Source organism: Meriones unguiculatus, chromosome 1, assembly GCF_030254825.1.
Source record: "Meriones unguiculatus strain TT.TT164.6M chromosome 1, Bangor_MerUng_6.1, whole genome shotgun sequence".
NCBI classification, from domain to species: Eukaryota; Metazoa; Chordata; class Mammalia; order Rodentia; family Muridae; genus Meriones; species Meriones unguiculatus.
The window spans coordinates 10,338,379-10,364,513 of NC_083349.1; the positions used below are offsets into that span (position 1 = coordinate 10,338,379).

The 26,135-nt window shown below is 48.3% G+C and overlaps 1 protein-coding gene across 5 annotated transcripts in view; it reads right to left on the minus strand.

The window, feature by feature from the left end:
• Fam53b (family with sequence similarity 53 member B) overlaps positions 1–26,135 on the minus strand; it is a 103,876-nt gene that overhangs the window by 74,133 nt on the left and 3,608 nt on the right. Inside the window, exon 1 of one of the 5 annotated variants that reach the window (XM_021636550.2) lies at positions 17,168–17,902. The exons of the other annotated variants lie outside the window; for them this stretch is intronic. The gene's annotated coding sequence lies outside the window, so the exon portion shown is untranslated. Of the gene's footprint in view, positions 1–17,167; positions 17,903–26,135 lie in introns of those variants that run through there. 5 annotated transcript variants of the gene reach the window in all.

The following is a 26,135-nucleotide window of genomic DNA, read 5'->3' on the forward strand; positions in this document are numbered from 1 at the left end:
GTAAGGCTAGGAAATAAGGTCCTGTGTGGTGGGAGCAGAAAAACGTCCCTAAATCTACTGAAACCCTCTGCACAGTTCAGAGGGCAGACACTTACTAAACGCTTGTAAACTGGCTAAAAAATAAAAATAAAAAAAAAATCCTGTCACCGCACTGCTGACACTGGGCACTCAAGGGAGGACAGCTATTTTCTTCCTGCAATCATAAAGCACCTGCCATTCTTAAATGAGGAAGGCCTCCTCACCTGACCTGTCCCTGCTTCAGAATGAGGTGTATCTTAGGGGGTGTTCACCTCAGTCAGTGGAATGAACGAACACACGCGCCCTGGCCCAGCATTTCGGGTAATCGGAGTCCAGTGGAGTCTCACATTTGAGGAAGGACTTGGAGTTACAGTGCATAGCTAGAAAGAAGCCTGGCCTCAGTCCCTCCCTCGCTAACAGAGGGGGGGAGGGGGGGACAAAACACAACAGTAAGTTAAGTTGCTAAATCAACCCGGAACTGTTTTCTAGGACATTCCAATCACTCTCTCAGTGTCACAGGAATTTTCTGTTCTTCCTAAGCAAACACTTCAAGTGGGAAGGGGACGGCACTGTTCCAAGACACAGAAATGCTGTGATGGCGAGCAGAACCAAACTGCACATGGGACGAGAGGGCCCAGGTCGTGCCTTGACATTGAAACCAACAGCACGCATGACTTGTCAAGAGCTTGTTTATCAGTGAGAAATAACAAAGAGATAGGTTCCTGTGTGCACCCCCTCCAGTTCTCACCACAAGCCACTGAGCAAGAACTTGCTGCAGACTAGAATTTGCTAAACAAACCGAAAAGGAAGGAAACAGGAATGGGACACAGGGGAACTAGCACTTACTGACAGCATGGAGCTACACAGCACCTTCTCCCCTGAGCCAGGATGAAGAGCAGAATGGGGATGGTAACAGGCCAGCCAGCGCCCTTGGGATAAGCTACAGCAATGTTAAGCCACTTAGCCTAAGACAATCACAACCTGGTCATCACTCAGACCTATTTTTATTGTACTAAATTCAATCAATCCATGATTTACAAAAGAGATGCAAATTTAAAAAAAAAAATTAAAGACCAAACTAAAAATGGAGAAGTTCAAACAAGAGGCAGTGTGGACCGTGAGGGTAGAATGGGGCTTACGGGGTGTGGACTCTGGCCCTAGCAATGTCACTGACCAGCAACCCCTTATCTGCTAAGTCACTTCCCTTTAGGCCTAGTTGCCCTCACCTGACAAATGGGAGACTGGGCCAGACTAGCTCAGAATTCAAGTACAGGCACACATCAGCTATGTGACTCTATGCCTCTTTGAGCCCCAGTTTCTTACCTGTTACATGCACATGGGGTGCCCACATGGGTTCTAATTACTATTCTGGGTGAGTTAAGTTCAACTATCCTAGTACTACTCGCAGCTGATAGGCAGTGTTCAAGGCCCCACAAAACTGAGCAGCAACAAAAGCCAAACCCTCGTTGGCTGCTACAAGGAACAAGACATGACATCCCCCAGAGGGACAGGGGACCAAACCCACGTTCAGACCTGCCTGAGTGCACAGGTGAAGGGGGCTGGTAGCCCCTCTCCTACATATCAGTGGGGCATGGGTGGCAATGTATGTGTGAGTGTATTTTCACAGCTCAGTCGTTAAGCACACCGGAGGATAGTAGCATATTTTGGTGAAGGCAGCAGTTTTCTGAATTATAAGAGTTTCCTGAGAGGGGAACAAATTAGCCACTGGCCAGTTGTGACACTTCCCAGGACAAGAATTTCCTTTCCTTCCTTTATAAAACTTAAAAAACAACAGCATGTGTTCATGTATGTATGCAGATTAATGTGTGACAAGGCAGGTGCGTGCATTTTATGACGTGTGTGGGTCAGGTGGCAACTCTTTGGGTTGGGCTTTACCTGCCGGCTGCTTTCAGACGGATAGCTGTATACTCCAAGCTGGCTGGCACACAAGCTTCTAGGAATTCTCCCACCTCCCCTGAGGAGCACTGGGATTGAAGTGTGTACTCTTGCAACTGGCTTTACCTGATTTAACAGATCTAAACTCAGCTCCTCACATTTGCATGGCAAGCACTTTACCCATCCGGCCATCTCCCAGCCCAGGAAATGCTTATGAGGTGTAAGGCCCTTCTGTGGAAATGTTCTTTCCCTCCTGTAGGCCAACCCACCTCAGCCAAGCAAGGAAAAGTTTCCTGCTGGCCCTGTGTTTGCAGAAGCCCCAAGGCACTGAGGGGAGATAGCCTCTTACCTGCTGCCACTAAGGACACAGCTGAGAGGGCAGCAATCTTTATGTATCGCAGAGGCCGAGAGGTTAGCAGCTCCAACACTCTCCTCCAAACCAGGATCACCCTTGTTCTGTGTGTGGTACACTGGCAGTGACACCAGGGGCACACCTACAAGCTCTGTAAGAACCACTGTAGACATGAAGGCCACCAGCTTTCCCATCTGCCACCCACACAGAGAACACATCCTGACCTCAGCTCACACTTCAAGACTTCCCCTTCCTGATCTGGTGGTGTCATACCCAATCTATTTTGCAGAGGTGGTGTAGAAATTAATCAGAGTAACCAATCACACTTGAGCTTCTCTGTCTTTTTCTCCTCTACCCTGCATCACTGCAAGTTCTATGATACCTTCAGGTTCAAGAACACCATCAGCTGCCAAAACAACATCTGAGAGGCTCGAGCTGCCCAGCAGGTCTGACTCTGAAAAACACACGAGAACAAGTAAGCTAGCAGCCTTCTCGGGTCAATCTGCCAGGGCCATCCATCTGGTCCCAACAATGGGGAGGGCTCTTTATAAAGGGCAGGATCAGCTCCAGGAAGCCCATTCCTAGCACTGGCTGCAGCATCACGGCAGGGGGACCTCATGTACAATAGCCATCTGTCAGCAGACAGGCCAAAATAGCTCTGGACTCTTGCATCTTTAGATAGAGAAGAAGACCCCACTAAGGGCTTTACTAAGTCCTGAATCTAAGCTCAGTCCAGGCATTTGGTTTTCTGAACAGGCCATGGAAGTAACAGGAGAACTTTGGAGGAGCAGCTGCTCACTAGGTCTCCCTTTTTATGTCTGGCAGGGTGTGGGGTCAGGAGGAAGGATGGTATCTCATTAACAAATTCTTCTCCACTTCCTTCTACACCAAGTCTCCAGTAAAGAATGAGAGTACAGACTTGGGAGGCGGAAGTGATGGCTGGCTAAAGGAGAAACAGCCTAGCCAACTAGTCACCCAGCCTAAAAGCAGGGCATCTTTGGAAGCTGTTTAGCCTCTTCCAAGCTTCAAGCCAATCTCTGCACAGCTCTGGAGACTCAAAGAACCCTGAAAGAGTTAACCCAATTCCCAAATTTGAGCATATCATCTTCCTCATCAAAAATGGCCTATGCTCCAGAAAAGACAGAAATTTGCTCTATTGTTTGTCCAAAACATACCCTAAAGTGCTTGACAAACAGCCAAGCACGACAGCTGCTGCTGTAGTTATCACGTTGTTGTCTTCATCCCCCGGCGACACCATCTGAACTAGGTTTTGGTGCAGATGTCCTTGCTCTCAGGAAGCCCACTCACTGCGTCAGCAGCAAAGCTCACTGCAGGCTCTGAGCACTCCACCTCCACATGCCTCCCAAACCAAGTAGCACAGACATATAGCCATATGGAAGAGGACAGCTTCACAAACCACCAAGACTGGCAGCCTGAACCACGAGCCAGGCTAGGGAAGTATTTCATGCTCTCAGACTTAAAAAATAAATGACAGAGGTTGGAGAGATGGCTCCATGGCTAAGAGCACTTACTACTCTTGCAGAAGACCCAGGCGTGGTTCTCAGGACCCACATAGTAGCTCATAACCTTTAACTCCAGTTCCAGGAATCCGACACCATTTCCTGGCCTCCAAGGGCCCTTGCATACACATGGTACATATAAACTCATGTAGGCTCATGACGCTTGCATACAAATAATAAATCTTTTAAATAATAATAACAAAGTTAACCACGAATGAGATCAGAACAGATGAAATTTAACAGATACGGATGGTGAAAGCTTGGCACTGGGGCACAAAAAGCATGCTTAGTCAGCAGTGCACAGAAGTCCTGGAAAGTCTATGTGATCAGTGATGGCATGATTCATTCAACCAAGCTCACCGAGTATTTCGGGCATGCTGGGATTGTGGTAAGGTAGAAAACAACAGTCATCCCGAACCACACTCTCTGCTTCCAAAGAAGTGAGAATTAGTAATGATTGATGGATGAGTAGACACAAAGTAAAACAAAATGCATCAAGGGGGGAAAGTGTACACTTCAGGCGGGCTGAGGAGATAGCTCCTTCAGTAAATGGCTATAGCAAGAACAGCAAGAGTCTGAGCCCTTAGAACAAACATGAGGAGCTTTGAGTGGTGACAGGTTTGTAATCTCAGCTCTGGCAAGGCAGGGACAATGGATCCCTGGGGCTCCCTGGCCAGCTAGCCCAGCCTAACCGGCAAGCTCCAGGGAGGCCCCTGTCCAAGAAGTGTTTTAGAAAACCAAGGTGAAGGCTGGGGACCCGAGTTTGATTCCCAACATCTGGTTAAAAAGCTGAATGTAGTGGTGTGCACTTACGAACCCAGCCTTAGAGAGGCTGATCCTGGCAGATTCTTGTGGCCCAGTGTCCAGGTCAGCCAAACCAGTGAACTCCAGGACACAAGGAGAAAGAAACCTCACTTCAAAAACCAAAGTGGATGACTCCTAAGTAACAACACCTAAGTTTGACCGACTGTCTCTCTGTGTCTGTCTCTCTCTCTCAAGTAAAACAATTTTAAAAAGAGAAAGTGCATGCTTAAAAACAAATAGTGTAACAAAACTGGGCTCTCTGAGGTCCAGAAACTTGCACCACAATGCCGTAAAGCTTACAGAACCTTCCCAGATGGCTCCCTCCCACACCCTTATGTGTCCTTTGCCTGAGCAGGCCCTTGCTCACTTCACTTATTAACAAACTGGCAAACATGCACTACAGCTGTGATGTCCATGTGACACAAACCTATCAAGTGCCCAGACGCATCTGCCTACATGAGGTTCTGCTGTACAGGACTGGTAGAGCCAAGGCTGCTTCAGCCTGGCTGGCCTGGTCATGCCTGCTGTTGGATGTGGCCCAAGGGTCAGAGTCAGAAGACATCTTTGAGCAATACTGACCACACCCCTGGGTAAGCCACATTCTCTGAGAGCCCACACAGGGGCCTGGGCCCCTCTGCTGAGAAATCACAGATGAAGGCAGCTAAGCAATGAAACTACTTCCTCTAAAACTCAATGGAAACCACTGCCACAGAGAGGAATTTACCACAGCGTCCTAGTCCCATTCTGCTTCTACCCTTCCCAATGTCCCTTTGAACCACAGGAGTCTTGAGTGCCTTTCCACCTGTCCTACAGACAGTCTTACTACTGTGCAAAGTGCGCAGGCCATGTTGTACGGCTAGGCCGGGAAGTGCCTTGACCACCTTACAGGAGGAGCAGCATGAACAAGTGCCAAGCCGTTTATGTCAAGCACAGAGTGCAGTTTAGAGGACTCTGAGAGTGCTACTCTCCCAACAGAACACCTTCCAGAGAGCACCAAGTCAAAAGGAGGGAGACGGGAAGATGGGTAAGAAGCTCCCATCTGGGAGAAACCAGAGACTGTACTAAAGGACAAAAGTCTCTTAAAGGATACAAAAGAACTAACATCAGCTCTCCACAGGGAGGACAAATGGGGATCCAGGGACAGGACACTCTCCAAGGAATGCCCTTTTATGTATTGATCTGTGCAAAACTACAAAACATTTTTAGAAACTAATATAAATAAAATATAAGGACTATGGAGGTGGTTTTGTCAGTAAAGTGTTTGGGATACAAGCATGAAGATCTGAACTTGGAACCCTAACACCTATGTTTGTAACTCTAACATGGGGTCAGGGAAGGGGTAGAAAAAAGGTAGAGCCTGGGGCTTGCTGGCCAGCCAGTCTGTGAGCTCCAGGTTCAATGACAGACTGTCTAAAAACAACCCAAAGAGCCTAAGGTGGAGAAGTGGATTAAGGAAGCTACTCCATACACGTATACACATGCATACTCATACCCACAAACAAATACAGGTGCTGATATATTCACAGAATGGCCTGCGCATGCACAGACCAGCTCTGGGAGGTTAACAAGAAAATGGACATTGATGGGGGTCTGAGAGGAGTAGTAGATTGCTTTTCACAGCTGGGCTGGTGCCATGCACATACTATGCCTGTCACTTAAAACACAGAAAGCCCTTATAGTCCTAAATACTCTTTACTGTTTTCATGCCTTGAAACCTCTGCTCACTGACTGGCTGGAACTTGTTCACACTACTCTGACTGCCCTCTTCGACTCCAAACTAACCATCTGCAAGCTTGCTCCTCCGACAATGAAAGGCCCCTCTCCCCTGGGCCAGGCCCTCAGGCTCTGTATCACTCTGGGCTTCAACCAGTTATCTGTGATCGTCTAGAGGGCACGGACCCACCTTAGTCCGTCTCATCCCCAGTACTACTCAGGGCTACTCAGAAGATGTCTGCCGAAAGAAAAGAGAAGAGATGCAAAGCCATGCACGGTAGAGCCTGCCTGTGACTCTGAGCCCTCGAAAAGCTGCAGCAGGAGGAACATTAGAAATTGAAGGGGGCCCTAGGCTACACGGCACAACCTGGTTTGGTTTTGTGTTTTTAGAAATGGTGAACACCACACTCACCACACCCTGTCATGTCTCAGCTTGGCTGCCAAAGGGTGCTGAGAAGTTTCTTGTCTGTGGAGTTTCCCAATCATCCAAATGTTAACACTAACTCAAAGCCTTGAACCTCCTCACTCACAAAGGACCAAGCTTGAAGCCATGGTACCACCACAGCAGAGCAGGTTAGAATGCCCACTGGCTAGCTAACTCCTCTCCCCCATTTTCCCCCACGGAACCTTCTACAACACCACAGAGTCTTGGGCTTCTAGAGCCAGAGGCCTGCTCACACCCAGTCATACGCAAGCCTGGAGCCCAGAGCCCTGCCCCTGCTGTTTCCTCTGTGCTCTGCTTTTAGAAGAGGCTGGCTACAGCCAGAGCAGAGGTGAGACAGTGATGATAGGCTAGCCTTGGGCCAGGCAGGTCCAAATAGCTCAAGTCTCTGTAAGAGCACCACCATAACAAGTGCAGAGCGCCAAGGAGCAGGGCTGCCCCAAGGAGCCAAGCACGCAAGTGACTCCAACTGAACAGGCAGACCCTGAACACGCCCTTCCTGTGTCTCCTCCATCATGATCCTCCTGTCCCAAGCCCAACTCTGACTGGGCTGACTGTACTAGGGACCTAATGTTCACACAAGACAATTACAAGCATAACAGATGCCATGGGATGAGTGTGCAGCCCAGAGGACTGAGCCAATAATCCTTGGAAGAGAGATAAAGGGCTAGGGTTTCCTGGAGAAGGTGACATGAGTGGTGGGCTGTTCAGATGGATAGGAGTTCAGCAGCCAGAGCTAGCCTCGGAGCATTCCAAGAGGAAGCCACTAGGTAACGTGTCTGACACCCCATCCAGCAAGCTGCAGGGAAGCTGGGAGTTGAGGGCTCTCCTTAGCTCTAGGCAAGCAGGACACATACCAGCACCCCTCCTGAGGCCAAGGGGGAGTGTTTGCCTCACAGGGTGGCCAGGATGCCACCCACTCTCATGACTCTGTTCTGCCCTAACTTGCAGAGTCTGTCCACCAGACCCGTTTGTTTCTTCCGTAGACTCCCAGAGACCCAAGCTACAAGGCTGCGGTGTACTCGACTGAACAAAGTCAGGTGACCCAGGAGATCCTGAGGGTGTCTCCGAGACTCCTCTTTTCATACAATAGCCACATAAAAACTCAAAGCTGCAAAACAGCTATTCCCATCTTCTACCACAGTCATCCCAGGCTGACCCACGCTGCTCACTCAGAATGCCAGAGACAATACAACAATTGTGCTCTCCCCTGGGGAAGGAGAGTGGCCGCACAGAGCCCTATATGAGGACGTCACGATGGTCTCAAACACTGCAGTCATAAATATGTGCTCAAGCCACATGCAGGGCACGCGCTCCCCACGTGCTCTTATAGCTATGAAAGCACAAGGGCCAATGTGCCAACGCTGCTAGGAGCTGGAAGCGGAGGGCAGGGCCTTGGGACAGCAAAGGGGAGTCATTCCAACTGTGACTAACCTAGTGTCTTCCAGCTCTTAAGGAGCAGGAGAGGAAGGAAGGAAAGGAGGGAGGGGAGGGGAGGGGAGGGGAGGGGAGAGGAGGGGAGGGGAGGAAGGGACAGAGGGACGGAGGAAGGAAGACTCCTTTATAAAATAAAACGGAATGAGATGGCTCAGGGAGTAAAAGCACTTACTGCCTGGTGACCTGAGTCCAATTGCCAGAACCTACTACATAAGGTGGAAGGAGAGAACCAAATCCATGAAGTTGTTTTCTCGCTTCCACAACAAGCATGGGATGTGTGCCCACGCACACACACACACACACACACACACACACACACACACACTATACATAACTACGTCACACACATGCAACTATACATGAACACACTATATATACACATTCACAAATGCACACACATAATACATACATACACACACTATATACACGCATATACTATACATACGTATAGTATACAAACATGTACACACACACTCACACGCATGCGCACACACACACCAATTGTTGTTTTTTAACTGAGAAGAGATTGCAAAGCCAGCGAAGTGACTCCCTGCTGGACTCCCTGCTGCCTGTCGGCTAGTCTGTCATTTTCAGGGTACACAGGCATCCCTTCACTCCAGCCACTGGCTGCACAGCATGTTCTCACGCTCAGGCCTTCGCCAGCCATTCCAGGGTCTTTCACATCCAGAAGCTCAGGTTAAAAAAAAAAAAATTAAAGAAAGGATGAAGCAGTTAATTCTTGGCACTGCAGTTCCCACCACTACATAGGTCCCCTGAGGTCAGGCCACCTGGGACAGTAAAGGCCCAACAAGACTGACAGCAGTTGTGTGGAGTCTTAAGCAGTGCAGAGAGCAACATCAATGCTTGTTGGTTCTGTCAGTCACTCAACCAGTCTTTCCTGGTGAGAATAGGTAAAGTAAATCTCCCTGAGAAACCAAGTCTTCAAACCCAAACACGCTACAGTCATCTCCTTTGGCATCCAGGGTCCAGATAGGATGAATGGACAACGGGCGATGCATGTAAGAGAGAAAGCGAGAACTACCTCACAAACCAGGTCAAGTGAGAGCCCACAGATTAGCCTACGCCCCTGGGGTAAACATGTACTTTGACACCTGCTTCAATAGCGTGGTCCCAAGGTCAACAGCAGCAATAGAGCATCACCTGAATGTTCATTAGAAACAGGGCTTCAGTCCTCTTTGAGGACCAAATGCATCAGGAACACTCAGAGGTAGGCCAGCAGTCACCATTTAATTAGTTTCAGTCCCAGAGCCTAAGCAACTGAGATGACAATGTGCAAAAGGGAAAACCATAAAGGTTGTATCTCCTGTAAAAAGTCAAGAAGCCAGTAAGGGGCAGGAGGCCTACAGCCCACCTAGCACTTTCTCTGGGCAAGGTCCCGAGGCAAAAATGTTCCCAACTGTCTCCACAATGTACTCAAAGACAACTCCAGAGACTTGGCCTAACAAACCAAGGGATGGAGCCAACCCTGAAACTTAGGACGCACTGACCATTGTGGAAGGTGGGCACAGAGGAGAACACCAGGTTTCTGCTGAAAACCAGGGGAGTCAAGAAGGACTCTCAGGCCAAGTGACAAATGCCACACACATCTCTCAATTCGGCTGCAAATTGAGGGTGAGAAGATCAAGCAGAACAAGAAAGAATCTGCGGCATATCTGTCACGGGAGGAGGAAATAGCGGTGCTGAGTAACAAAGGAGTGGCTGCTTTCAGATAAGTGGGAGACCGTGAAGAGAAAAGTTCCATGCTTTTTAAATTTTTTTTTTTTTAAATCTTATATGTTTGGGTGTTTTGCCTACGTGTATGTCTGTGTACTATGTGCATGTAGAGCCTATGGATGTCAGCAGTGGGCATGAGCTTCCCCCGGAAATGGAGTCATAGATGGCGGTGAGTACTGGGAATGAAAAACCCACGTCTTCCAGAAGAGCAGCCAGTGCAAGCGCCATCTCCCCAGCCCAAAAAGCTCTTTTTCTTTTGGGGGGATGTTTTGGTGTTTTTGAGGTTTCTACACGGGTTTTTCTGTGTAGCTGTGGTTGTCCTGGTCTCAATTTGGAGACCAGGCTGGCCTTGAAGTCACAGAGACCCCTTACGTCTGCCTCCCCAAGTGCTGGGATTACAGGCTTGCACTACTGCACCTGGATTGGCTTTGGTTTTTTTTTTGAGACAGGGTTTCTCTGTGTAGCCCTGGCTGTCCTGGAACTCGTTGTGTAGACCAGGCTGTTTTAAACTCAGAGATCCACCTGCCTCTGCCTCCCAAGCACTGGGATTAAAGGCATGCAACACCACCACCTGGCCTGACTTCATTCTTAAATATGCATTGCCACTTGCAGTCTTAACTTCCACTAGTTTCTAGAACTCTGCTGAAGAGCACAAGCTACAAGAATCTGCCAGGCACGTCTAGTTTGTCCTCACTGGTTCTTCTTTACCACCAGCAGAAATTATCCGCTTTAGACATGGCAATTAGACAGCCTGTCAAGAGACGTTTAAGATGAAATCCTTATTTCAGTAAGAATCCTGCAGTATCTGTGAAAATCATGAAGGTACTTCTCAGACTAAGAAGAGTAAGTCGGGTAAAGCACCTTGAGAGACTTTAGGAAGAGAAGGAAAACCAATCCCTTGGTTGGCTTCATGAAGTGACCCCGAGAGAGCCCACAGAGCTGATGGGTCCTGGGCTAAGGTCCTTAGGGCTTAGTGGACATGTGTGGACTTCCAATTGGCAATCACCATGGGAGCATAGAACCTCTGAGCTCCCAGTCACTTGGGGGTTTCCTTGCAGGTGGAATAGTTAGGATTACGTGGGCAATGACCTTGCGCCCTGGAAAGAACAAGCTCTGTGTGTTTCTACCAGCCACAGCCATTCATCACAGCTGCCCCTGCACCAAAAACCTGGTGAGAGACGTTGTGAATCTGTCTATGAATGTTTTGACCGTTCCAGAGACCTCGAACTCAAATGCTTATTGGGGCTGCACAGGGAAGAGAGATGAGAGGCTAGCTGCACAGGATAGGAAGAGCACTGTGTTCAGAGGATATGCCTACCAACAGCAAAGAACTTAAGTTAAGTGTTCTTTGGGTATGCATAAATGCTGGGCATCTGTGAGGGAGAGGCCCCAGACAACACTAAGAACCCTCCAGCCTATTAGCAGAAGCCGAAATGCTACACTTCTTTGTACAATTCTGTGATGTTTAAATCTTGTCAAGCAATTGAAACATTGGCATGGTGCTTGTAACTGCAGCAACTGAGTTAGTATAAGCAGGAGGATAAGAATTCAAGACCAGCCTTGACTATATAACAAATTGTCCAGCCATTCTAAAAACAGGGTAGTAGGTAGGGGCTGTGAGATGGGTCAGTGGGTAAAAGTGTTTGAGTTTGATCCCCAGAACCCGTACAAAAGTAGAACCAAAAGGGGGCTGGAGGGGTGGCTCAATGGTTAAGAGAGCTGGCTGCTCTTCCAGAGTACCTGGGTTCAATTCCCAGCATCTACATGGTGATTTACAACTGTCTATAACTCCAGTTCTAGAGGATTGGACATTCTTTTCTGGCGCCCATAGGTACTGCATGTGTGTGGTACACAAATAAACATGTAAGCAACCCTTACACATAAAATGAATAAATATATATTTTTTTTTTTAATTTTTAAGTGGAAGGAGAACCAACTCCACAAAATTTTGCTGATTTCCACGTGCTTCATGGCATACATACTCACACTCAATAAAAACAAATACCAATGTTAAAATAAATGATTTTAAAAAATCAAACAGTGGAGCTGGAGAGATGATCAGCAGTTAAGACAGAATACTACTATTGTAAAGACTTGAGTTCAGTTCCCAGAACCCATGTCAGGCAGCTGATGACTACCTAGAACGCCAACTCCACTGGCACTGGAGGCCTCTGGCCTCTTCAGACACCTGAACTCACATGTACATATCCTCACACAGACACACAAAATGAAAAACAAAATAAATATATATATATTTTTTTAAAGCAGAGAAGTGGGACAGCCAGAAGCCCAAACATTGGTGTTGGTAAATCATCATTGGGTCAAACAAACTGTAAGGATGACATCTGGCCCCCGGAGTACCACTGTGCAAACTGTGGACTGAATGGTGGTAACGATTCAGATCCCTGAAGACACCAGGCATTTATAAGTTTTCACACTAGTTCAAATAGCCAGCTGGACTAACCTCAGTCTTAGAAATCCACAGGCATGTGGGCCCCCTGCATCACTCGCTGGCTCACTCTGTGAGTTAACTGAAGACCTCCCACTGACTAAGTCTGATTGCCAAAGTCTGTGCACATCAAAATTGACCCATGAGACTCCTGCCCCTCTAACCACAGACTGGAGAGATGGTGGCCTTCCAACAGTGGGCTTACATTGTGGAACAGGGGCATCTAAGACCTGTACCACATCCTGGGACCTCTTCCTCTGGCTTCTCCCCTAAGGTGGGGCTGGGGACAGAGAAAGGTTCCATGTCTGGACAGATGAACTTTTCTGGGCTGCTGGCTTTTGTTGGGTCATCATGGGCAGCTGCCCCCTCAATCCTGTCCTGCAGAGAACAGAGGATTCTATTTGATGACCTCAATGCAAGACAGAGCAACAAGAGGGAAGTAAACTTTATTTCAAAATAGCCTGGGACAAATGAAAACTTCTCATACCATACCAACACAATCAAAGGGAAAATTGTGTGGTGTTGGCTTTCTAAAATGTCACCCCACAGAGAACAACCTACACCTCTACCCACAGGCCAGGATTTAAAAAATGTGGTTGGCGAAGCCATCTAGAAGAGCCAAGGAGTTCTCTTTTAAACAGCAGGTTGTTAAGTGACCGGGGGACAAAACTGGGTGAGAAAGATAGGTTCTAGCCCACAAGGGTCCACAATCTCAGGCCTAAGGCTCAAGGTTGGTCCTTCCCTGTGAGGCAGGCCCAGTCTGACAGTGACACAATCTACTGATGTACACAGGACACTCAACCAACACCAGCTCTGCATGGGAAAATAGCCCCCACACAGTTGAACCAAGGTTCTTCTGCAACCTTTCTTTCTCGGTATTGAGATGGCCATTTTCCACATTCTCACTGGCCACTGGCTAAAGTAGGGCAGAGAAGAGCTGTGGCGATGGCCAGCTGGAGACAAGCACACTGCCAAAGGTAGAGAGAGATGACACGAGGGCCTGCAGTCAAGTTTGCCCTTCCAAGGCTAGCCCAGGATCGTTTCCCTTCTGGAAGCATAAAGATAAATTCCCTTCCATACATTTCCCGATACCTAACATCCTCCCTGCTGCTAGGGTACTTCTTTCGTGAAAATACTACAGGGCTCAATTTACCAGACTCATACAGCTTTCTCCTCTTTTTACTCCAGCCCAAGAGTCCCTGCATCTTATGCAAGCATTATATAGCGTGTCCATTCTGACAGAAAGAGAACGGGGACCATCTATGGAAGGGGTGGGAATTCACACAGGCTGTACATATTTGACACAACAGCCCACGTCAGACCACACAGCTGCTTCCACACTTAGTCCATCAGCAGGTACTGATATGATGGAGAGAGTTCCGGCACTCACACCTGAATATCTGGCTCCAGTGAACCGGAAACCATGCTCTTCTCATTCATCTCTATACCTAAAAATGTCTCTGCTCCTCACCAGCCTCCCCAGAGAGTGCTATATGAGTCAGAAAGCCCCATGACATCAGCAAGCACAGGAGGCATTGTCCTGAGTGAATAAAGGAATCCTAGCTGCTGCCTGAAGTGAACAGGGCCACAGCATCAAGTCACAGACCCTCCTATCCCAGCTCAGCAGGAACACTGGTAGATCCTAGCAGGTCCAGATGGAACAGCAGAGAGCACACTCTGAATACAGAAAAAGCTATGGCTGCAGACTTCCGAAGGGCCCAGCATGCAAATACACACAGGGTTCCTGACTTGGCTGAGCTAAAGAGGCCAGAGGGCTTGGGGGAACTCTGAGCTAAGAGGGAGGAGTTGGGGTTACAGTCTGAAGAACAGCAGGGCTATAGACTATTTACAGGGTCACAGGTCAGAGCACTGAACATCAGCCTGGGTTCCCTCTGCCTGGACAGATATTTCCAGAGCCCTCAGAGGAAATGAGCTCATTTCTAATTCTGTGTCTTTAGGCTAAGGAGCTCTGGGTGTCCATCCTCCGACCAGACTGTCTCCTCTGCACTTCTGGTTCTCTGACATTTAGATTCCCCACACACTGGGAGACAAGACTAGAGCCTTCCTACCTGATGAAACAGTCTGCATGGAGGACAAGGTTGCATGCTCATGCTTTGAAATGACTCCCAGTGGCCACTTGCACAGTGGCCAATGTTTCTTAATGACCGAATTTTGTATTCCGTTTGGTTTCACGTGTCCTGTGATTACCACCCTGACCAGCGCAATCTGGAGTATGGAGTGTCATATAAAGAAAAGGTTAGGACTCTCTGTATAGGCCAGGCAGTAAACAGTTTAGGCCTCACAGACCATCTGGTCTATAACCTGCTACATCAACTTGAAGGCAGCCATAGCCATGGTGTGGCTGCTGTTAGAGAGAGGGCTCAGTGGTGAAGAGCACTTGCTGCTTTTCCAGGAGCCCTGAGTTTGATCCCCAACAGCCACGTCAGATGGCTCACAGCTGTCTGTGACTCCAGCTCCAAGGGATCCTCTGGCTTCTGAGGGTGGCTGCACCCATGTGCACACACCCACATGCAGACAGACATTCACACCTACACATAACTGAAAATAGTAAAAATAAATGTTTTTTTTTTAAAGAAATGGTTGTGGCTGTCCTCCAACATAACTTTATTTATAAAAACAAGTAGCAGGCCAGATTTTGTCATCTGTACAGTTTGCCAACTCCTGACAGAGTACAGGGTTGGGAGTTCAAGCCTTAGGACTCCTGACTGCCAGCTGGATGACCCAGGCATCTTACTGAACCTTAAAGTCTTTTTTTTCTTTCTTCTTTTTAGCCCCCTGAGACAGGGTTTCTTGGTGTAGCCTTGTCTGTCTGGACTCGATCTGTAGACCAGGCTGGTCTTGAACTCACAGAGATCCGCTTGCCTCTGCCTCCGAGTGCTGGGATTACAGGCGTACACCACCGCACCTTGCTGGACCTTAAATTCTTTACTTTCTTAAAAGTGTCAATAACACTGAGGATATGACTCAGTAATAGAGCACAGGCTGGCTCATGTATGGGGCTCTGGGTCTGACACACACACCACACACACACACACATACACACACTTGTTTTCTTTCTCTCTCTTTCTCTCTCTCTCTCTCTCTCTCTCTCCTCTCAAGGTGGTTAGAGGGATTAAAAGAGGACTGTAACCTGGGCCCCCACCCCCCACTTTAAGTGCTGAGTTCTATCAGGCCATAACCATGAGAGACAAGCACCAAAGGGTCCCTGTGGACTAAATGAAAGCAGGAAAGTCCTGAGGGATCTGACTCATATGTATCTACTGTTATTCTACTGTAGATTCCCAGTCTACAGAGAACTAAGCTACAACCAGTACCCAAGGTCAAATGTAATCCAAGGGCAGGACTAGAGAAAACAGGACTGGGCCTCCCAGGTTCTTGGTTCTTCTCCAGGATCTCTTGTTCTCAGTCACCCCAAATGTCCCTACCAAACAACTGCCTGACCAACTGCATCTTTGTACTAATCTTGGGTTTCAGTTGAAGAAATCACATGAAAGCACAGAGTCAGGGCTGGAGAGATGGTCCAGTGGTTAAGAACGTTTGCTGCTCTTGCAGAGGATATGGGCTCAGTTCCCAACACCTACCTGGCAGGTTGCAACCACCTGTAACTCCAGTTCCAGGGGATTTGAGGCCCTCTTCTGGCCTCCACAGATACCAGGCACATACATATACACATAGGCACTCATACACATAAAATAAAAACAAGTTTTTAAAAAGAAATAGCCAAAAGCATCTTAAGATTCTACAACATCAGTACCTAGTGCCCCTAGGTACTGTTCCGGACTCTATGCCATCACCAGTAACCGCAGGAACACCTTTCTATGGTAGCTACCTTCCACCGTGCAGGATCACATGACACTTGGTATCCCAGAGAACCAGTGAATTCAGGCTGTTGACCACAGCACCCCCTTCCCACGAGGCCTCCAAAATGGAAAACTGCTGTCCCGTCTGTGGCCACTGCTCTCTGCAATGCCTTCCAGAGACACACAAATCTCCACAGGGTCAGGCCAGCTCCACCAGGAACTGAGTGAAAGCTCGTTTCTTATTCTACTTGTGACTGAGCTTTAGTTCTACCTGGACACAAGGGGCCGCTCACTGTCTGTCCTTTTTCCTCTCCTCGCTCTATCTACCATGATTATCAGCAACCAAAGAAAAGGTCGCTAGGAACACCGCCTTCTCCATGGCCACAAATCCAACCCCAGCACCAGCAGCAACAAGCGGCCTGGCCCCCAGAACTAAACAAAGGCCAACTGAGAAGTGGGCGTTCAGCCTCTCAGGGAGCAGCAATGGGGCTCAACCCTCTCCTCAACACAACACTGAAAACTAGGCCCTCTGTCTCCGGGAGGACTTGAAGCCCAGCAATGTCTGACATCACTATCCCTTCCCACCTTTAATTTCCCAAAAAACTGGAGTGTCTGTGCTTGGCTGTTCTCTCCCGAATACAGGGGGAGGACTGGGTTGGGTCAGGCATGTCACATTGGTTCAAAGCCCAGCAGGAAGTTAGTAGGCCCGGAAGCTCTGCAGGGGAAGAGAGCAGAGTGCTGGCTGCTCACTTATGTAGCAGAGTGAGAATCATGCCACGTAACTGTGACTTCCTGCAGCCTTTCGACAACACGCAAGGCTATGCCTAAAATTCACACAACCTAAAGGAAAGAAAAAGCATTTCCCCAAAGCAAGGTACACCCCATTCAGTTGTGGCCTACCACACTGAGTAGCCTGGCTAACCTATCCACATGGTCTCCTATTCTGGCCACATCATCCTTTCCTCGCAGTGCGCAGCTCACCTTTGGGCCAATGGAGGCTCAGCTAGGCCCAATCTGTCTTCTCCCTTCCCTGGAATGGGTCAAGGCCATTGTCAGCCTTCTTGGAAATTAGATGATCAGGAGGCTCACTGCCCAATCCCACCTCAGGAGCAGTGCTGATGGGCAAACCCTAGAGGGCTTAGAAGAGACACCCAAAGGCCGAGCTGGGGCTGCTGGGCCGATGCCTCCTCGGCCATTTTTCTTATTTTTCTTCCTTCTCCTCCTCTGGGCCAGAGTCACATGCCACACAGTCAACCGGGCCTGGAATCTGGGCTGGCATCTGAGGGCAATGAGGCTCAGGAGGGCCAACCGCCAGCAGTCAGGTGACCTGGGCAGGCCACTTCCCAGTGCCTGTGTCAGCAACTCCCCCACCCTCGGAGAACATGCTTCGACAGAGCCCAAGGGGCACCGAAGCTCCTTTCCAATCACATCAACACGATGAGGTGCTTTTTCCCGTTGGTGCTGGTGGGGTGGGGGCTGTTTTACAGTGAGTCAGACTTCTGTAATCCATGCCGGGCTGAAACACACTGTTACAGTACAGGCACGGCTAAGAAGTAAGGTGCCCCTGAAAATCCCAGGTACCCCATTGAATGCTCACTGTGACTAATATAAACTAGACCGTGTCACTCTGGTCACACAGGCAGTGCAGGGATAGCCTTCTCCAAGGTCAAAAGGGCAAGACCCTCAGTCAGTAGCATACTAAAAACATAGTACCCAGTGGAGCCTACTGGAGAAGATGGACCCCACAGCCTTTGGCTTGCATGCCAGAGTTGCACAGATAGCTACACAGGCAGGCCTAGCTCCAGTGTAAACTGATCTTATTCATCAAGTGGAATCTAACCCCTTGATGCTGACTCTTGGCCCTCACCTGCTCCTTGCCTTAGTGGACCACATCCCTCCCAGGTCACACAGTGGCCTCCAAGCCTGCAAGCATCAGCTTGGCATTCCCATTTCCCAACCCTTGGGAGCTTAAAGTCCAGACCCCTTTGCTTGGTACTACACAGCCACCCTGGCCTTCACCAGCCTAGCTTTTCCCACCTACACATTTCTCACCCTGGTGCCCAAAGCCCTGAGTGTCCAAGAAAAAGTTTCCTGTAATTACTGCCTTTTGCACAGACAACTTCTCCAGGCTTCATGTCTACCCTTCATCTGTCCATTTCCCTGTTCATCCCTAAGATTCAAATCAAATGCCACCTCCTTCAAGAAGGTGGCCTGGCCTCTGCCCTTCAGCTGGATCCAGGTAACCTTCCAATGGCATCTGCAGAATTTTATGAATCTCAATGAGTGCCTGTGTCTACACATCTCCACTACAGTAATCACACTGCGTGGCACTCAGTAGGTGCTCCATAAGCAACTACTAATTGACTACCATAACCCAAGCCCACTGTGAAGCTAGGATTTGATGTTCTTAGCTCTAAGCTCTTTGTAGCCTAATAGTGTGTCAGACAGGTATTTACCAGATCTGACAAACTCAGTTGAGCCCTTGTACCATTACTATGGCAGGCAGGGTGTGTACTTTCCATGAAAGCAGTGACAGGTTGGAAGAAGGTACACATGGACAGAAGATAAAGGCCAGCCCCCAAGGGGAAGAGCTGCCATTGCATGGAACCAGACACCTTCCCCCAAATCCTATAAATAAGTCTTCCTCTGTCAAGGGGTGTCAGCAGAAAATTTCAGATCTCTACTTGGATGGGCATGGTGGGAGACACCTATAGTCCTAGTACTCTTCCTGGACACTGATACAGGAGGACCACAAAGCCAGCCTAAAAACACATAATGAGCTTGAGATCACAAAACAAACAAACGGAAGGAAGGAAGGAAGGAAGGAAGGAAGGAAGGAAGGAAGGAAGGAAGGAAGGAAGGAAGGAAGGGGAAAACAGAAAGAGAAAAGAACTGTTTACTCTGTTCTCCCTACAGGAAGGTGAGTTATGGCTGACAGTAAAGTAATACTACTGAGACACAGGGACCAGAAGTGCTAGAAATGGGCAGGCCAGGGCCAGTGATAAGGTCCAACCTGAGCTCCATGCCCAGAATGGTTCCTGAGGAACAACACCCAAGGTTGACCTCTGGTCTCCACACGAATATGCACATGTGCATACATGGACCCACTCACACAAACAGGAACTAGGCAGCCTACACCAACAGAAGCGTTCCAAGGATGCAGGCTCTGCTGTATCACTGGATAAAGGGCTCACAAGCTTAGGTGAACCCTTGTTCCTTGAAGAGACTGTAGTCATGCTCAGTCTCTTGGTGTGTGTGTGGCGGGGGGGTTCCTAGAAGAACTGGGGAGAGTGCTCCAACTGAACCACACACCTGCACTAAGAGGGTGCTACTCATTGTCAGAGCCCATGCCCCACAGAGAAAAGGATCACCTATCAGTAATATGTAGAGGACTTTTAATTAAGATCATGGCTGTTCTGGCAAGAGATCACATCCAAAGACCTTCTAGGTCTGTGTGATCTCCATGAAATACAAACATGCCCTTAATCCAGGAGACAGAGGCAAGCAGATCTGAGTTCAAGGCCAGCCTGATATAGAGCAAGTTTCAGGTAAAGAAGAGCTTAGGTCCACGCCTAAGTGGGTGGTACAATTTAATCCCAAACAATGAAGGTAAAGTTAGTTTGTAAAAGGAAGCACCCATGTTTGAAAGTGATGTTTAATTGAGTGGCAGAAAAAATGATGAATCAGAGAAAGATTTGACAGAAGAGAAAACGCCCAACTCTCACAAGAACAGGGAGTACAAGGAAGCTACTTAAGGAAGCAGTACGGAAGAGAGAGAGGAGGCAGTTTTACTGGGACAATAATAGAAAGACAAGTTGGGAGAGAGAGAACTCGGGTGAAGACCAAAAGAGCCAGAGAATGAGAAGGAGCCAGGGGAGTAAAGCAGATTGCTGGAGTTAGTTTGAGGCCAAGCAGAGCAATTCAGAGGTGGGGAGAAAAGCCAGATTGAGTAAGTTAACTGGAAGAGGAGTCTGAGCCAGAACAGCTGAGTTGAACCAGCCAGCCCAGAACTCAGTAAGAACAAGAAAGGGTGAGCTCATTCAGCAGTAAATCTTAGAGGCTGAAAACATTCTAGGCCTAGGTTAGATTGTACGGAGGCTAGAAGCTTCCGGGACTAGGCCTACGTTAGCAGAGGCACTCAACAACTGAAACATGTGAATAAAAGTTCTTTTTACAGTGATATCAACTGTGAACTCTGACACCACACCTGAGAAGTGATAAATGAGCCCCTCACCATCTGCCCAGATAGCCACACCCAAAGTTTCTAGAGAATCCACTCAAGGTGGTCAAACCCAGAGGAGCCAAGATCCTGAGACTACATCGTCATCATTCTTACATACATTTATTTTTTTATTAATGAAGCGAATTTACTTTTGGTAAACATTGATTTAGTTTCTGAAAGAGAAAGATTAAAAGATTTCACTACTTTTAACTCTTGTTTAAAAAACACACACTAAAAACTAAATTATAATGCAAACTTTCAACTCATCTTCCTGAAAAAGCCATAAGCAGGAAATATTGGGCCAGATTAAAGGCCTGTTCAGGAGAGCTCAGCTCAAGGCCTCCCTGCTCTGCACTGTGTCCTTTGCCAGGTGAGCCCAGGATTCCTCCGACTGTCCTCCCAAGGACATTTGCCACTACTGGCCATTGAGCTCTAGGTATCCCCACCCCACAGGGTGAAGGTTATCACAATGCAGATGAAAAGCCAAGGAGGCAGAGTCACCTGCTCACGGTCAGCATACAGCAGACTGTGGATCTCAACTTGGCACTGATCCCAGAGATGAATACTGTCTTTGCCTGAAATTGCATGGGAATAGTTTCACCTATACTTTGCTCCAAGTTCCTGTGATAACGAACAGTCACCGGTTCTTCTCAATGCCTGATTGGCAAATGGACTGCCCTGGACCTAACAGAACCTCTGTCTGCCAGTCATCTCCTCAGGGCACCAACTCCTTTTGTCAGGAGTGTCTCTCTCTCTCTCTCTCTCTCTCTCTCACACACACACACACACACACCTTCAACTGATCCTCCTAAAACACTGGAGCCATGCTAACAGGCTGTGGAGCCTGAGGCCCAAGGGCCATAGCAGACAAGTTAGGCCCAGCTAGGAAGTAGTACAATACCCACTACCTTTCAACTGGGAAAGTCACATGACTGCCAGAGGGACTTCATGGAGACATAGTTCCCAGGGCCCAGTCCCTAGAACTATGCCAAAGGAACTACCCTGAATTCTCTACACCTTTTAAAGACACAAAACTACAGACACACACACACCCCACTCACTGACCCCAGGAGAGAGACTCCCTCCCCTCACTCAGACAATGGCTAGCAGCAACTGACATTAGCTTTCACCTCTAAACATGCAGCAAGACCCTTGGGCCTCCCTCTGACTCCAGGCCCCCAGCCAGTGTGACTGTCAGAGCAAGCAAGGCCTCTTCCAGCTATGCTTTATCCAGCAGGGCCACTTTACGCTTCAGCCTGAGAGGGAATATGGCCTCCATAGGACAAGGTGAACAGAGCAGAGACAGAAGCAACCGACCACATGGCTATACAAGGCCCTTCCTGACAGGAGTGCATGATGCTTATAGCAGAAAGCCTGTTTCCTTTGCACTGGTGGGTAAGGTATGGCATGGTAGAGGTACAAAGCTGAGATCAAATCCCAACCACCTTCTCAAGAGGGCAAGGGATTCCTCTCGACAATAACATGGGGCCAGTACGATGAGCAGCAAGTAAACTAATGAAGAAGTAAGGCACCCACCTCCAAGCTGGACATTCAGCAAGGCCCAGTCAATGTCTGCAGGATAAATGTGGGAAAACCTGCCGTGGAGAAGTCCCCCTCTCCCTGCCCTATACTAGGCTCGAACTAACCTCACTCACTGCCACACAGACTTAGGGGCCAAGAGGCTAAGACCTTTTTCATGGAGCCCATTTTGCCCAGGCTTCTGGCCTTTCCATCCAGACCCATCTCACAGTGTAGAGTACCTGCTGAGCACAATCGAATCATCCACCTTTCAGCTGAGGTGAGCATGCACGGGCAGAGAGGCAAAAAATGGCAGGAACCATTACCCTAGAGCAAGTGAGCATGCCCTGATTGGCTGAAGATCCCCAAATGGCAGTGATTAGGTCAACCTGCTGACCTGTGTGAAAGCAGATGGCCTGAGGCAGAGATGAGAGCCCAGGTGACTAGATCACAGCGGTAGGGTGACGGCTATACAGGTACAGTCTTATTCCTCTCGGGACTGGAACGTGATCTCAGGAGTCACCTTACTTCCACCGTGTATCCAGAGTACTGGGTCTCTCTTCTAGATCTCCGTCTAAAACTGGGAGATCAGAGAAGCTCTCACTCTTCAAGGCCTCTGGCCAGCTCCACACATTGTAATCCTATGAACAGTTCTGAGCTGTGAGGTACAACCAGGTCTGACCCTCGTTTTCATGAGAAGATTACTGAGATGTGCCCTGGACCTAAATAAATTGCATCTTGCTTCCCCTGAAACTGAGGGGTGCATCCTGGGTTACGCCTCAAGAATGTGAAGGGGAAAAAAAAACTCCTTGAGAACTACCCTGTAAACAACCTGGGCAGCCTCCTGCCCTCTCCAGCTCAGAGATCTCAGGAACCCTGAGCAGGGACTGGGTAGGCACAACAGAAACGGGAACTCTCTGGGTGACATCCACAGCAGGCACTTCGCCCAGAGGTAGGTACCTTTCAGATTCTTCTTCACAGGGACCAGGTAGCAGTGGAAAATTCCAAAAGCTTTGCTCCACTCCTGCACGAGAAGGCTCCTAATCCCCTTCGAAAGAGACCAAAGTGTGGTGGAGTCTGCCCCGCCAACAGAATCAGCTCACAAACGTTAGAAATACCAGGGCTTGAGTCCTTCCCCCCTGCCCCCAAACCCAGCTATTCTCAGAAGTCCTGACATAATCAGGCCTGAGTCCGGGCAACTGGATTTTTTGTTTTGTTTTGTTTTGTTTTTGAAACCTCTACGGTAAGTAATTCACAGCCACACATGAGGACTACTTCCCTGCCATCTAGAAACTCAGTACACAGGGAGCTAGCCCTCCCCGCACAAACTCTTAAGAGAAAGAAAGGTTGGGAGACCTAGCCAGGCAGGCCTTGCTGGAGGCCACTCCCCCAACAGCACATCCACACACTGGGACCGGCCTATGCTGAACCATCTGTCTGGGGTGAGGAGTGTCTGCCCAGCCCTGGCAGGGGCAGACCCAGTTCCCCTGTGCTGGAAGATGTGCAATTGGGTTCTCTGATTACTTCAGACATGTAAACAAAATATGATACTGTACAAACCTGGGGTGGCAAGGCAAAAGCACCACAAAACAATTTACTTTGAGAGGTCTGAATTACAAATGCAAAAAAATAAAAAGCTAGTATTAAAAAAAAAAAAAAATGCCCACACGCCTTTGGAAAGCCTCTTAACAATCTCTTGAGTGGGAAAAAAATATGGAATCTGAACAAATGGTGAGGCTGGAGCTGCCAGATTTACTTCCTGTTTCCCCCAGAAGGTCATTGGGAATAATTACATTTTCTTGTGAATCTGTCTTTTGTAAAGTTCAAGCAAAGCATCTCAGTCTCCCCAGCTAAGGCCCTGCTTTGGGGCCTGCAGAAGATAGAACTAAAGAGTTCAATTAAAGAAAAGAAGGGATCAGGAGCATAGGAAAGGGAGAAGCAGGGAGAAAGAGGCAGTTAAAATTTGTAAGTTTTGCTGTTGTCCTAACAAGACTAAACAAAATTTATCCTTTGAGATAAAACAGAACCTAGTGCCTCTAGCTTGTGACATACTGATAGCCGAAAAGCCTGCTTTTCGGCTCAGCTGGTGCTACTGGCTTCTCTGCCTTCCAGCTGTGTGTGGCCCTGCACCAGGTACCTGAACTCCCAGAGCCTCAGCTTCTTCAGCCTAAGTGCAGGCTGGCTGTGCACGAGGAGGCCAGGCTCAGGGAGTGCCTTCCACACACCACGGGTGTTGTTTAGAGTCTCACACCAGCCAGCATCTTTTGGCCTACAGACCTGGGGGCAGTATACCAGCACTGGGAGGGAATCTGCTTCTTTGTATAATGGGAGAGGGAAAAGAGCAAGCGGAAGAGTCAAATGTTGGCCTGCCACCCCATCCTGGGGTCAAATGGGTTGTTTACCAACATAATTTGCTGTCACTCGCCTGAGAGCGATACAGTGGAAAGAGCCCCCCCTAGAGAGTCACGAATGCCTCAGAGATGCTCTTGTTTCCATGATGTCCCAGCAAGATCTGGCCACGCTGCTCCCATCCCCCCATGCAAAAGGCAGCTTCCCCTCCAGCCCCCACAGCAGGAGAGAGAGACGGGTTAAAAGAGTGGGGGTGCCTGTCACACTTCTTCTGTAACCCCTGACGTGATGTGAAAGTCTACAAGGTAGACCCTTTGAAATGCAAAATCTTCCAGGGTCCTTCAAATGTGTTTTTATTTTCTCGGGTTCCTAAGGCTGCTTTCAGACCCACCCATCAGCATTTTCCCTCTCAATCAATTGGCATTTAACAACTACCATGGGGGGAGGTTGGGAGAGGACGACCAAGGACATCTCTATTTCTTTTTTTTTTTTTTTTTTTTTTTTTTTTTTTTTTTTTTTTTCAGAAAAGCTCAAGTATCTCCATTCACTTGGGGGTGGGGGACAACTTTGTCCTTGGCTCCAGCCTCCCAGCACCCCCTCCAAAACATCCTGGAAGCCAAGTTTCTCCCATTTTATCAGCAAAGCATTGACTTCTGCTCAGAACCTCAGAACATTTTCTTAAACAAGAATACAGATTCCCCCTGACCCGGGTTCCTTAAGATTAAGACAGACGCCATCAAAACCACCACCCCGATCGTACAAAGGCCAAACCTTCAGCCAAAACCATGTGCACTAGAGGTCTGCATTAAGTCAGAGGTTACCTTTAAAAGAATGTTATTTGGCAAAGAAAATTTGCCATATGAAGAACCCTAGGGAATGGAAACTGCTTTTGAATATAGACTTTTCAGTGGCGTGGTCATTAATCATGTTAATGTAAACTGCACTAAAACAAAAATTTTCTAAGCAAGTCTCAGGGCACATCAGCATATCTAAGCCTCTGGGTTTGCTTCCAAAGTTCACATCCCAGCAAGCAATGAAGCTGCTGTTAATGGGGTCAGCGATTACTAAGCAGTCCCCAACCCTGGAGAATAATAAAGATGACTGGGGTGTGTAGAAAAAAAAAAATAAAACGCCTTCATAGAGTGAGGCAGGAAACAAACAGAAATTAATCAGAGGAGGACAGTAAGTTTGGGGAAAAGGTATTCGCTGAACAAGTGTGAACCCAAACTCCTCTGGGCCAGTGTTTAAGAAAGGAGAGCAGTCAGCATTTCTGGCAGCACCCATGTCTCTGGGCCATTCTCTGTTTCACAGCGTGGAGGGCAGGGAAGCAGCTGGATGAGGAGAGGAGGAATGGAGCCCAGCAAAACTAAGCGGCGCTGAACCCAGCCAGACCCAGCCATGTGCTTCATGCTGGCAACAAACCGGTTCTTTCGAGAGAGGAGGAGTCTGACAAAAAGGACAGCTGCAGCAAAGCAAGGGCAGAGAGGCAGAAAAACCTCAAGGAGGCCCTGAGATTGGGGCTATCCCCACAAGTTAAAACAAAAACAAACCACCTTTGGGGGTTGCAGGACTACTTAATCTATTAACACCCCCTCCCCTCATTGCCAGATCAATTAAACATCGTCTGTCCACATCTGGTTTCTATCTAAAACCAAAACTTGTACTATCAGCATATTACATAACAAATTATGCCTGCAGGTTTCTTTTATTACACATCAGAGAGGTGTGCATGGTGGTGGTGGCGATGTGGGGGCTGTGCTGGCCTGAGTGTTTGTTTCAGTCTTTTTTTTTTTTTCTTTCTCCCTTAGGGGCACAAACAAGTTTTCCATACTGTGCATAATTTAACCCTAGAAAGTCTCT